The sequence below is a fragment of the Schistocerca nitens genome, chromosome 2 (genome assembly GCF_023898315.1).
Source record: "Schistocerca nitens isolate TAMUIC-IGC-003100 chromosome 2, iqSchNite1.1, whole genome shotgun sequence".
Taxonomy (NCBI): Eukaryota; Metazoa; Arthropoda; class Insecta; order Orthoptera; family Acrididae; genus Schistocerca; species Schistocerca nitens.
This window is the reverse complement of record NC_064615.1, coordinates 962,176,853-962,191,016: the sequence shown is the minus strand read 5'-3', so window position 1 is coordinate 962,191,016 and position 14,164 is coordinate 962,176,853.

Genomic DNA, 14,164 nt, shown 5'->3' with positions numbered 1-14,164 from the left:
TCTCCCTTGTGAATGGAGCAATACCACTCTCTCACGCAACGCCACTGAATGTTCCTTCTTCTTCGGCCCCATGCTGACCACTATCGCGCACTACAGCAACATACTGGCGACCGGGCCGTCAACAACACGCAGTGTCTAATGTGTCAGCAGATGGCGTTCCGGTACCTGAAAACCCAGCAATATACCGAGATGCCATGCTCTGTGCCAATACTTTTTGTGTGCAGAGGAGATACGTGTTTGCTCATAACACTGCATTTCTTTGTTAATGGTAGGCACTATGGGCAGAATTGTAATGTCTGGTATGTGCGGTAGCACGTACATGTACTGTGTACCGGAAAGTGCGGCGTTTGTAACCAGCAACGATAAATACGCACGTGTGCCAATACTTTTTGGTGCGATTGTAGCTCTCAGTACGCAGAATATCAAGGTACCTGTCTTTAATTCTAGTGTTGTGTACTGAACCCGGGAGCGTGTCATGGACAAGGTTACAGAAGTAAATTGTCTGTGGCCTATTTGAGGGAATAGTTCCAATAGTCGCCTGAAGTAATTTAGGGAAACAACAGAAAAACTAAATCTCGTTGCCCAAACAGTAAGTTGAAAAAGTTGAACTGTGCTGCTCCTAGATAACAAACGGCACATACCCATTGTCTTAACAGTAGAAGCTCTGTACCACAGTGCATTCCTAATTCGCGTCATCGCCAGTTGTTCTTAAAACAGCTGCCAACAGTTATTCCATAAACGCACACACGGGATGGGTTCTGTGTATACATTATTACGCTTCACTTGTGAATGCTGTTTACAGTGAGTATATAACGCACACTGAAGTTCTGTAATACACGGCTTTAACGCACGCCAGACGGTAGCGCCGCGCGGGTGGTGTCGGAACTACACCGGCTAACGCTTTGCGCTTTCGCCGTCTGATGGCGGGCATTTCACAGGCGCTAACTTTCAATTACTGCGATGCTTAAGATTAGGAACGAAGATCAAAAAGAGTAATACTAACGTGACATGCGTGTGTTTTGTGCTGAAACACAACAAGTGCGTTTTGTGACGTGGATGTGATATAAATTGAGAGTGGCATAACACCTACCTTCTTCCACATAACCGTGTAGAGACCTTTCGCTGTGTTGTCACTAAAGAACTAAGATTAAGTCTTTAACTTAGGGCCAGTAGTACGATCTCGGGATAAATCCAGGGCTAGCTAACCGAGGAATAGGATAAACACTGGTTAACTTGGGGTACGCGTTGTACGTCGCCATTTTATTCCTCGGTTAGTTATTTCCGGAACAGCGTTCATGTGGAGTTAAGTTGGCAACAACTGAAGAGCACTCTGGGTATTTTCGCGTACGTCATTTCATATTCGTCGTCTGCAGAAACAGCATATCAAACATGAGCGATAAACGTTCCAGTTCGCAAAACTTCTCGCTTGATGATACCTTGAGGCTGGTAGATACTGTGAGTGCAGTAGAAAACATGAAAACTGTTGCAGTCTCACTCAGTGAAAATATTGGTGCAAAATTTTTAACCAAATTGGTAGGGTACATATATTTATAACCTCCTTATACTGAATTCAGTTAAATGATCAGGTACTTGTTATTTGACCAGTAAGAGATCTTTCGAGATTTCTAAGTAAAGTATCCAAAAAAATACGCAACAGTTTCCATTCACAAACAACTTCTCTTGTGCATGTTGTCCAGTGTTATACATGTTGTTGTTGTTATGGTCTTCAGTGTTGAGACTGGTTTGATGCAGCTTTCCATTCTACTCTATCCTGTGTGATACATATCCTTTTAATAATCATGCTGCCTGTCCCCTTGCCAATACCAATAAAGCCTCCAATGGACAGAAATAAATCATCAGAGGCGAAATATTTGAGTGTCAGTAGTAGCTGGTTCATTGGTAGAACAGAGTCATCACTAAAAGATAGAGAAGAATAATATGAGACAATTCAAGAGAAATTTAAAAACATAATTTGCAGCCACTCCTTCCACTGTTATGATTGTGTATCCAATAACTAAAGATTCCTGTTAACTGGATGGAAAGTACTTATGTTTTTGTCACTCAAGAAAGTTTAAAAACCTAGCATTCCAGGCACTTCTTCCACATGCTACAACTATGCGGTTAACTAGATTCCTGTTCTGCTCTTACAGCATAAAAATACAGCTATTATTTTATGATAGATGTGGGTGGGCTTATGGGAATAATACTAATAACAAAAAAACAACAGCTACGTCTTATAGCTGGGGAAGCATCACTTTTTATTCAGAAAAAAATCTTACTTTCCTCTTAATCTTACTGTGTTAAACTTAGCCTGAGTAAGAACAAATAGTTCACTGGCTTCATTGAATAATGGTAGGTGGGAGATGATCTTCTTGTTCTGAAACATTAATGGGACTGTAATCCTAATATTTTCAATAAAAGCTAGAAAGTTGTTTTGACACTGCTGTGGTGTTTACAAAAAAGGGGGCATTCCTAATAGAAAACAAAGTGTAGCGATATTTTCTGCCATTGATGAGACTGGGACACTGCTGTTTCATCAAAACGTTTTGCTGCACGAAAAATCGATGTTTCGCTAAAAACAGAAAAAGCTATTAATGCAAACTGCACACATAATTGGTGTGGTTTTTCGATTTGGTTAGGTCTGTTATGGCACTATCTGCTAAATAATACGGAATAGTCCTTTTAGCTACTGCAGCAATTGTGACACACACCAGGTAATCAAGACTATTTTTCTATGAATCGTAGTTTTAACGTGCCTGATTTATGTAAATAACATGAAGGAATTAACGAAGTAGTGAAATCAAATGCATAACACTATAAATTAAAAGTATCATTGAAGAAAACAGTGAAATAGTCTCACCTGTTCGTCACATGCTCCAATTTCTCATATACAAGACTGAAAACACGAAGCACGGTTCCCTTTGAAAAGCGAAATCTCGATATAAATTCGGAATCGGCGTCGTCTCATTTTCACCTCCTTCCTGATTCTCGCGAACACGTCAGCCAAAATATCGTCATCGCTGTCTGCATCTGTCACTATTCCTGCTATCTTGAAAACTTATTCACCGGTTAAGCTCGCTGACCGGCCACAAATCGCCGGTTAAGTTATCCCGAGTTTATTCTCTGGTTAGGTGTTATTCTGGTTCTTACAACGCGTTTCTCGCGCTATTCCGAGAATAGCGCTTAACTGGCTGCTAACTGGAGAGTGCACAACCGGCCCTTGCCTAACGAAACACCACCCTTATTTGTTCACACAGTCAGATGACAACAGTGTAGTAAGCGACAAACAGAACTCTAGCTACAATGTGCAGTGTTAAAACTTGATTATAAATATCTGCTGCGCTACTTAAGCCACTAACTTGACCGAGCGAGGTGGCGCAGTGGTTAGCACACTGGACTCGCATTCGGAAGGACGACGGTTCAATCCCGCGTCCGGCCATCCTGATTTGGGTTTTCCGTGATTTCCCTAAATCGCTCCAGGCAAATGCCGGGATGGTTCCTTTGAAAGGGCACGGCCGACTTCCTTCCCCATTCTTCCCTAACCCTATGAGACCGATAACCTCGCTGTTTGGTCTCTTCCCCCAACCAACCAACCACTAACTTGCAAATAAAGGCTTATAATAAAAAAGGTTCTAAGTGCCATAATAAGGAATTCTGAAGTTTTGTGTGAAATGAGACCTACATGCCAAGCCCAATAACGAATAAAAGGTACAAACTGCCACAAATAAAGAACTAGTACCAAATGCAATCAACATATGGCATGTGGATTAACAGCCACTGCTGTTAACATTAAATTATGTAAGACTATGTTCCGCACGATTACTTCTCAATGTTAGATAAAATGACTGAGGCAGTGGATGTTTGTAACACTTCGAGTGAGAAGAAACTGTAACAGCAATGAGGAAAAAGATGATAAATGGAGGGAATGAATACATAAGTTCAAGAAATAAATGTATTCTTGCAAAAGCTCATCCAGCCCCGGAATAAGTCTGATTACTCACTGTTTGTTCACAGGTTACCAAATGTATTGTCCCAGAAGATGTAAAGGATATGATAACAGCAATCAAGTCAAAGCCATTTATCGTCAGTAACATGAATGCACCTGGGTTCTTAGATTTCGAAAAAGTAGCAGATTGTAATGTAAACACAGCAAATATGAACATATCCAAAGTACAGATAGATAAACATAAGCCTCATGTAGTTAAGACCAGGAGAAGCTTAAGTGAAATTGATGCCTGGGAAGGTATCCCTATTTTGAGAAAAGATTTACGACTAAAGCACATCAACAAAATGCAACTACTGATGCTGGACGTTACAAGCCACCTTTGTGAAGAAAAGAACAAAGATTTGATTGAAATGATCAGCACCTGACAAATAATGACCACCTACCGTTTTACAAAAGCAGAATGAACTTTTACTATCTTTTTACTAAGCCTTTAACTATGGCACTTAGAGATTTTCATTGAATTTCCACTTTTAGTAAGTTTTTCGTATTATTGCAATACAATGTTTGCAATTTCCTTTGAAAACTAGATCCATACTATGCTTAGCTTTTAAACAAAAAACAATAATCGTGTAATTATGACCATTAATTCTCTACTATACTTAAAATTAATTTTCCTGAAATTCATGATTTTGGCACATAGAGCCTATTTTATTTCAAGTCATCAATTGATTTCGTAAAGCAAAATTTTACTTATTACTTTTTCCACTTCCTTATAGATGAACTATTACAGCAGTTTTTGATCTTGTCTCTTAGCAAAAGACATATTATATGTGGTAAAAAAGAAAAGGAGAAAATAATAATTGAACTGGATGATTGTAATTGCGTGGACAACGATTGTGTGAACTTGATGTAATAAAGTGAAAGCATTATGTGTCATGTTTTGTTCTTGTATAGAATTATATACTGATTTTTTTAAAGATAATATCTGTGTCGGCGAGTACTGAAACCGCCACAGACGATACTTGTTAAATATCAAACAAAGATGAGAATATGTGACTAGTATAAATAGTAATGACCGAATATTAATTCCTCTGTCGTCTCCTTGTAGTTACGTGAGTAGGAAGAGCCAGTGACGTTATATTGTACGCTTGCGTAGCATTCTTTTGTCAAGATTGAGAAACGTACACCATTACGTACTCATTGTAAAGGTGTGTAATAATTTAATCTGTTTAAATGTTTTGAATAGAGTTACTTAGTGAAAACTTGCATTATGATTTGTAATAAGCTTGCCTGGTATTTTATCCCATCCCTTTAAGACATTTTCAGCTATTTAAATATTATTCGTGGTGCAGAGCTGCGCTACGAACGAACGAGCCGCTGCCGCGGCGCACTCAAACTGCATTAAATGAAACCAATCATACCGCAAACAAGCGGACAGGTAATAGTAAGCTAAAATTATTTATTTCGGCTTTCGGAATTACAGAGCAGAGCAGCAGATTTTATGATGTGTTTTACAGGTTGACGCGGGCTGCTGATAATATAATATTGACAGTGCAAAAAGATTAATTATCTTCATAACATAAAAGAAATCTTGCTGTGCGTAGTTCTGGTCTGGCAAACCTTATAGCAAAAACATCTTTTTCTATGATAATAGTCTCATGTTCTCGTGTTAGTAGTGGTACTTATTGGTGTTTTACTGTTAACGAAAATCCACTGCAAAATTTTGATGTTGAACAATCATTGCGTACTGTAACATCAGTGTTGATAACGAAATAATTTTCATTAACCTTTTCAATAACTGTAATGTAAGGAAGATATGTTGAACTTAATGGCGAGTTACAGTAACGAAAAAATGTTCGTTTAATAGAAAGCCAGCTCCAGAATAATAAGAACATAATATATTTTGTTTTGTTGAAAATTAATGATCCAAAGAAAGTCACAGCACGGCATCACTAAAAGGTATTTCGGGGCTCTTTTCGTAGCAACATATTTTATCTCATATAGTAGTTGTTACGCGAGTAATAATAAAACAAAGCAAACAGAGCCAGCGAAAATCTGACGTGGAAGTCCAGTCGGCGAGAGACGATCCCAGGCAGCTGGCAGTCCTGTTCTCAGCTTTCATCTGCAAAGCGCTAAAAGCTGCTGGTGAAAGCAGCAGCCATCTATATAGCTGCGATAACACAAGCGTTACCATAGATGCGTACGCAAAACCGCAACGTTCGCTAGTTACTGTGAATAAGCGTTAAACAGCGGGAACGGAAGAGAAAACGGGATACGCACAGAGAACAAAAACACTGCAGTATTATTTCTTGGCGCTAATCGGCACTTGGGATACAACACTATATAGTCAGATACACGATGTAAGACTTCGATTTTCAGAGAGGATTTTTTTATGTGGCCAGCGCACTGTTTTTGAAGATGTAAGCAAAATAGAGAAAAAATTTAGGTATCTCATCCCGAACGTAAACGTGAAATACATCAAGGTAATTCACTTGATACTGATTAGCAGCTCTAGTTTACGTTGTTCCAAAACTTTGAACATCTTTCGGTGAACACTTTTCGCTGGCATTTCATTACAACAAAGGATGAAATTTAATAGCAGAACTCTAATTGCGAACGACCTACATAAGCCGAAAAGCACTCTGGTTATTAGCTACCTGAGATTGTTCCGTTAATGATTGTTTAGCATTTCAATGGGTGGTATGAATCAGAGAGCTTATGATGTCTACAGTGACATATTTTAGGTGCTTAAAGTACATGTAAGGAAGATAATGTCAACAAAATATTATCCATGAAATCCATGCATATAAAAATGGATGTACATATACAGGGTTAATATCGATGAAACCGACGAATTGCAGGGACACATTGACTGAAAATGGAGGAAAAAAGGTCCTGTGAACATGTGCCTGGAAATGGATCGCTGCCACGGTAGATGTAGCTGACGAATAACAGCTGCTCTGAGATCATGCGCGTGTTCCTTGTGTGCTGCAGGGTGTGCGACTGACGCAGCATATACACACACCTACATAATATCGTGTAGGGCCCCCGCGAGCACGCAGAAGTGCCACAACACGACTTGCCATCGACTCGACTAATGTCTGAAGTAGTGCTGGAGGGAGTTGACACCATGACGCCTGCAGGCCTGTCCATAAACCTGTTAAGAGTACGAGGGGTGGAGATCTGTTCTGAATAGCATGTTGGAAGCCATCCGAGGTATGTTCAATAATGTTCATGTCTGGGGAGTCTGTTGGCCAGCAGAAGTGTTTAACCTCATAAGAGTGTTCCTGGAGTCACTCTTTAGCAATTCTGGACATGTGGGGTGCCGCTTTATCCTGCTGCAATCCCAAGTCCGTCGGAATGCATGACAGACAGGAATGGATGCAGGTGATCAGACAGGGTGCTTACGTACGTGTCATCTGTCAGAATCGTATCTAGATGTATCAGGGTCGCATATCACTCCAACTGCACACGTCCCACATTATTACAGAGCCTCTACCAGCTTGAACAGTCCCCTGCTGACATGCAGGGTCCATGGATTTATGAGATTGTCTCCATACCCGTACACGCCCATCCGCTCGCTACGATTTGAAACGAGACTCGTCCGACCAGGCAACATGTTTCTGTGTCGTGCAGTCACCAAGGGTACACGAGTGGGCCTTCGACTCCGAAAGCCCATATCGATGATGTTTCGTTGAATGGTTCACACGCTGATACTTGCTGATGGCCCAGCATTGAAATCTGCAGTAATTCACGGAAGGGTTACACTTCTGTCACGTTGAATGATTCTCTTCAGTCATCGTTGGTCCCATTCTTGTAGGATATTTTTCCGGCCGCAGCGGTGTCGGATATTGGCTCTGAGCACTATGGGACTTAACATCTATGGTCATCAGTCCCCTAGAACTACTTAAACCTAACTAACCTAAGGACATCACACAACACCCAGCCATCACGAGGCAGAGAAAATCCCTGACCCCGCCGGGAATCGAACCCGGGAACCCGGGCGTGGGAAGCGAGAACGCTACCGCACGACCGGTGTCAGATATTCACGGTACACTCGTGAAATGGTCGTACGGGAAAATTCCCACTTCATCGCTACCTCAGAGATTCTGTGTCCCATCGCTCGTGCGCCGACTATAACACCACGTTCATACTCACTTAAATCGTGATAATCTGCCATTGTAGCATCAGCGACAGTACTAACAACTGCAGCAGGCACATGTTGTCTTATACAGGGTGTTACAAAAAGGTACGGCCAAACTTTCAGGAAACATTCCTCACACACAAAGAAAGAAAACATGTTATGTGGACATGTGTCCGGAAACGCCTATTTCCATGTTAGAGCTCATTTTATTACTTCTCTTCAAATCACATTAATCATGGAATGGAAACACACAGCAACAGAACGTACCAGCGTGACTTCAAACACTTTGTTACAGGAAATGTTCAAAATGTCCTCCGTTAGCGAGGATACATGCATCCACCCTCCGTCGCATGGAATCCCTGATGCACTGATGCAGCCCTGGAGAATGGCGTATTGTATCACAGCCGTCCACAATACGAGCACGAAGAGTCTCTACATTTGGTACCGGGGTTGCGTAGACAAGAGCTTTCAAATGCCCCCATAAATGGAAGTCAAGAGGGTTGAGGTCAGGAGAGCGTGGAGGCCATGGAATTGGTCCGCCTCTACCAATCCATCGGTCACCGAATCTGTTGTTGAGAAGCGTACGAACACTTCGACTGAAATGTGCAGGAGCTCCATCGTGCATGAACCACATGTTGTGTCGTACTTGTAAAGGCACATGTTCTAGCACCACAGGTAGAGTATCCCGTATGAAATCATGATAACGTGCTCCATTGAGCGTAGGTGGAAGAACATGGGGCCCAATCAAGACTCACCAACAATGCCTGCCCAAACGTTCACAGAAAATCTGTGTTGATGACGTGATTGCACAATTGCATGCGGATTCTCGTCAGCCCACACATGTTGATTGTGAAAATTTACAATTTGATCACGTTGGAATGAAGCCTCATCCGTAAAGAGAACATTTGCACTGAAATGAGGATTGACACATTGTTGGATGAACCATTCGCAGAAGCGTACCCGTGGAGGCCAATCTGCTGCTGATAGTGCCTGCACATGCTGTACATGGTACGAAAACAACTGGTTCTCCCGTAGCACTCTCCATACAGTGACGTGGTCAACGTTACCTTGTACAGCAGCAACTTCTCTGACGCCGACATTAGGGTTATCGTCAACTGCATGAAGAATTGCCTCGTCCATTGCAGGTGTCCTCGTCGTTCTAGGTCTTCCCCAGTCGCGAGTCATAGGCTGGAATGTTCCGTGCTCCCTAAGACGCCGATCCATTGCTTCGAACGTCTTCCTGTCGGGACACCTTCGTTCTGGAAATCTGTCTCGATACAAACGTACCGCGCCACGGCTATTGTCCCGTGCTAATCCATACATCAAATGGGTATCTGCCAATTCCGCATTTGTAAACATTGCACTGACTACAAAACCACGTTCGTGATGAACACTAACCTGTTGATGCTACGTACTGACGTGCTTGGTGCTAGTACTGTAGAGCAATGAGTCGCATGTCAACACAAGCACCGAAGTCAACATTATTACCTTCCTTCAATTGGGCCAACTGGCGGTGAATCGAGGAAGTACAGTACATACTGACGAATCTAAAATGAGCTCTAACATGGAAATTAAGCGTTTCCGGACACATGTCCACATAACATCTTTTCTTTATTTGTGTGTGAGGAATGTTTCCTGAAAGTTTGGCCGTACCTTTTTGTAACACCCTGTATAAGCTATGCCGACCGTTCGGCTTTACCAGTTTATTTGGCGCTTCAGTGTATAAGCAGCCGAATGGTCCGGTATTTATGTCGTGAACAAGCTGAGATGGTGTTTGTCTACGGCCAAGCAGATACAAACGGTCGCGAAGCAGCACAGCTATACCAAAACAACTATTCTCACAGACAGCAACCATATCACACAACATTTAGAGCCCTTTTTGGGAGTCTATGTGATCAAGGGTCCTTTCAGACAAACGAATGTGCAGGGGGCACACTGTGCGTGCATAAGGTTTGGAGGACCAGGTTCTACAGGATACTGACACGAACCTTCGTACAAGTACCAGGCGAGTGGCCCCACAATATGGTGTAAGCCAAAGTACGATTATGTATATCCTAGCCTACCCAGCTAGCCGCGCGCTCTAACGCGCTGCTTCCTGAGCTGGAAGGCGTGCCAGTCCCTATCACGAATCGCCCGGCGGGTCAGTGTCGAGGTGTGGTGTGCCGGCCAGCCTGATGATTTTTTAAGGCGGTTTTCCATCTGCCTCGGCGAATGCCTGCTGGTCCCATTAATTGGCCTGTGTTACACTATGTAGGCGATTGCTATGGAAACAGTCTCCATGTACATGTACACCATACTTACTCTACCACGCAAACATTTGGGGTTACACTCGTCTGGTATGAGACGTTTCTTGGGGGGGGGGGGGGGGGCACTGGGGGCCGAACCGTACAATAACCGTGGGTTCGGTGTGGGGCGGCGACAGGGTGGGTGGACTGCTTTGGCCTGTTGTGGGGTTGTGAACCACTGAAGGCTACGGCGGGGTGAAGCCTCTTCGTCGTTTCTAGGTCCACAGTTCAATACAATACAATACAATGTATATCATGCATGACAACCGCCCCTACCCCTACCAATTGCAACCCCATTGAGGCCACTTTCAACACCTGTTGTAACGTGCATGCACTGCAGTTCTGTACTGTGTTTCGAGACGATTTTTTGTCGTTTCGCGCTCACCATCCATTTACTGACACACGTTCTTAGGACCTTCTTTCCTCCGTTTCCAGTCAGGAATCCATTCTTACAGTTTTCACCATGTACATTCCTGGAAATTGAAATAAGAACACCGTGAATTCATTGTCCCAGGAAGGGGAAACTTTATTGACACATTCCTGGGGTCAGATACATCACATGATCACACTGACAGAACCACAGGCACATAGACACAGGCAACAGAGCATGCACAATGTCGGCACTAGTACAGTGTATATCCACCTTTCGCAGCAATGCAGGCTGCTATTCTCCCATGGAGACGATCGTAGAGATGCTGGATGTAGTCCTGTGGAACGGCTTGCCATGCCATTTCCACCTGGCGCCTCAGTTGGACCAGCGTTCGTGCTGGACGTGCAGACCGCGTGAGACGACGCTTCATCCAGTCCCAAACATGCTCAATGGGGGACAGATCCGGAGATCTTGCTGGCCAGGGTAGTTGACTTACACCTTCTAGAGCACGTTGGGTGGCACGGGATACATGCGGACGTGCATTGTCCTGTTGGAACAGCAAGTTCCCTTGCCGGTCTAGGAATGGTAGAACGATGGGTTCGATGACGGTTTGGATGTACCGTGCACTATTCAGTGTGCTCTCGACGATCACCAGTGGTGTACGGCCAGTGTAGGAGATCGCTCCCCACACCATGATGCCGGGTGTTGGCCCTGTGTGCCTCGGTCGTATGCAGTCCTGATTGTGGCGCTCACCTGCACGGCGCCAAACACGCATACGACCATCATTGGCACCAAGGCAGAAGCGACTCTCATCGCTGAAGACGACACGTCTCCATTCGTCCCTCCATTCACGCCTGTCGCGACACCACTGGAGGCGGGCTGCACGATGTTGGGGCGTGAGCGGAAGACGGCCTAACGGTGTGCGGGACCGTAGCCCAGCTTCATGGAGACGGTTGCGAATGGTCCTCGCCGATACCCCAGGAGCAACAGTGTCCCTAATTTGCTGGGAAGTGGCGGTGCGGTCCCCTACGGCACTGCGTAGGATCCTACGGTCTTGGCGTGCATCCGTGCGTCGCTGGGGTCCGGTCCCAGGTCGACGGGCACGTGCACCTTCCGCCGACCACTGGCGACAACATCGATGTACTGTGGAGACCTCACGCCCCACGTGTTGAGCAATTCGGCGGTACGTCCACCCGGCCTCCCGCATGCCCACTATACGCCCTCGCTCAAAGTCCGTCAACTGCACATACGGTTCACGTCCACGCTGTCGCGGCATGCTACCAGTGTTAAAGACTGCGATGGAGCTCCGTATGCCACGGCAAACTGGCTGACACTGACGGCGGCGGTGCACAAATGCTGCGCAGCTAGCGCCATTCGACGGCCAACACCGCGGTTCCTGGTGTGTCCGCTGTGCCGTGCGTGTGATCATTGCTTGTACAGCCCTCTCGCAGTGTCCGGAGCAAGTATGGTGGGTCTGACACACCGGTGTCAATGTGTTCTTTTTTCCATTTCCAGGAGTGTATATGTAGGTATGTAACATCCACATCTCCTCCTAAACCACGGATCCGATTTCAAGCAAACTTGGTGCACGTATCTCGTACTGTGTGGGGGGCAAGAACCACCTACCTACCGAAGGGGGAGGGGGGCGGAGCGGAGGCAGGTGTGGAAAAGCAGTATTGCCTACGACGCATGAATACCCATACTTTAGTGATCCAGCATTGCAGAATGAGAACACCTAGTGACTTGTGACAATCTTTAAACATCATTTCAAATGTATGAGAAACTATTTTTTGCTGACAACCCTCACAAAATGAAGGAAAAAAAGTTAATTCCTTACAACGTTTTCGCTGTTGATGCAGTAAAAATGCCACGTGAACCATGGCGTTTTAATTTATTACGTTTTTGCTACTAACTGTATTCCCGACACATTTTGCTCAGCCGGCCACCGTGGCCGAGCGGTTCTAGGCGCTTCAGTCTGGAACCGCACGACTGCTACGGTAGCAGGTTCGAGTCCTGCCTCGGGCATGGATGTGTGTGATGTCCTTAGGTTTAAGTAGTTGTAAGTTCTAGGGGACTGATGACCTCAGATGTTAAGTCCCATAGTGCTCAGAGCCATTTAAACCATTTTGCTCACAGTATTCGTATACACCATTGTATGTACCTACAAAATTATATCATTGTACGAGGCGTAGTTCAGGAGATATGTTTCAAATCGTGAGACTCGTCGAAAACTGCCACATCGTGCACGAAATTTTTATTTATTACTGATTTCCAATAATCCTATTCGCAACACATGTCGCACTCAGTATACACATATTTCGCTGAATATACCTACAAAACTATATCATTGTACAACACATAGTACAGGAAATGTGACGTTATAAAGGCTGAAATACGTGAGAGACTCCCGCATCATGCATGACGTTACGATTTATTATTTCTTTACTACCAATTCTACTCACAAGAAATCTCTCAGCCAGTTGCCACATTTATGACGGCATGTGCTTGCAAAATTATATCACATAGTTGAGGAGATTCGACGTCATAAACATTGGGCTGCATGAAAGTGAAAATGCAGGATGAAATTCGCTAGAAATACAACTAAAAACATGCGTACAAATACGTGAGAAATATGTTAAATATATGTGGAATATGTTTGACAAGTATGTACACAGGCAATGCCATGAGTAAAAATATCATCCTAAACACCTGAAACGACTTCAGCCAAATTCGGTACACACATTAGTTAAGATCTGGAAAGCATTACGTGAGGGTAAGAACCACCAATCATTTAGTGGGGTGAGCGAGATAATGTGGAGACGGAAGCGGGTAGGAGGAGATGTGAATTGACAGCGAGGAGAAAGTAGGAGATGAGCACAGACAGATGGAGGAGGAGATGAACAAAGAGAGAGGCGGAGGAAATGAACAAGGAAAGGGAAGAGGAGGAGATGGACAGAGATAGGAGAAGAAGAGACGGCATAGAGAAGAGGGAGGAGCGTATGAACAGAGGCAGAAGGAGGAAATGGACAGAGTAGGGGAAGGAGAGGAGGTGATAAAGGAAAGAGGAGGTGAACAGGAAGATGGGGTGTGGGTGGAGGAGGTGGGTACAGAACGGGGCAGGAAGTTATGGACAGTGAGTAGAGTAGAGGAGGAGGAGAATGAGGAGGAGGACAGAGAATGTGGATGGAGGAGATTGACAGAGAGAAGGAATGGTGGTGATGGACAGAGGGGAGGTGAAGGAGGAACTGGACTAATAGAAGATTGGGCATCGCTGTATACTCAAATAGTATTAATGACACAAGCGAAATGCCACACGTTCCACTTGATAAAATCTGCTGTATAGGTAGCATGAACCTGGGTGAACGATTTTTATTTGGTCATCCACAATCGCTAACATAACAGTGACCATCAGCTGTATA